Source organism: Propithecus coquereli, unplaced genomic scaffold (genome assembly GCF_000956105.1).
Source record: "Propithecus coquereli isolate 6110/MARCELLA unplaced genomic scaffold, Pcoq_1.0 Scaffold291, whole genome shotgun sequence".
In the NCBI taxonomy this organism is placed as follows: domain Eukaryota; kingdom Metazoa; phylum Chordata; class Mammalia; order Primates; family Indriidae; genus Propithecus; species Propithecus coquereli.
This window is the reverse complement of record NW_012148519.1, coordinates 3,189,660-3,190,040: the sequence shown is the minus strand read 5'-3', so window position 1 is coordinate 3,190,040 and position 381 is coordinate 3,189,660.

Sequence of the window (381 nt, the reverse complement as noted above, 5' to 3'; positions counted from 1 at the left end):
GTTCTTCTAGTGAATTTATTATTTCACATTTTAGATCTTTTCAAGTACAAAATTTCCATTTGATTTTTATATAATTTCTAACTCCTTGTAGAGATTCTCTATTTGTTGAGTTATTGTTGTCATACCTTCCTTTAAGTCTTTAAACATAGTTCATTGAGTTCTTAGAACATATTAATAATAGCTGTTATAAAATTCTTATCTGGGCCAGGCGCAGTGGCTCACGCCTGTAATCCTAGCTCTCTGGGAGGCCAAGGTGGGCGGATTGTTTGAGCTCAGGAGTTCGAGACCAGCCTGAACAAGAGCGAGACCCCGTCTCTACTAAAAATAGAAAGAAATTAATTGGACAACTAAAAATACATAGAAAAAATTAGCTGGGCATGG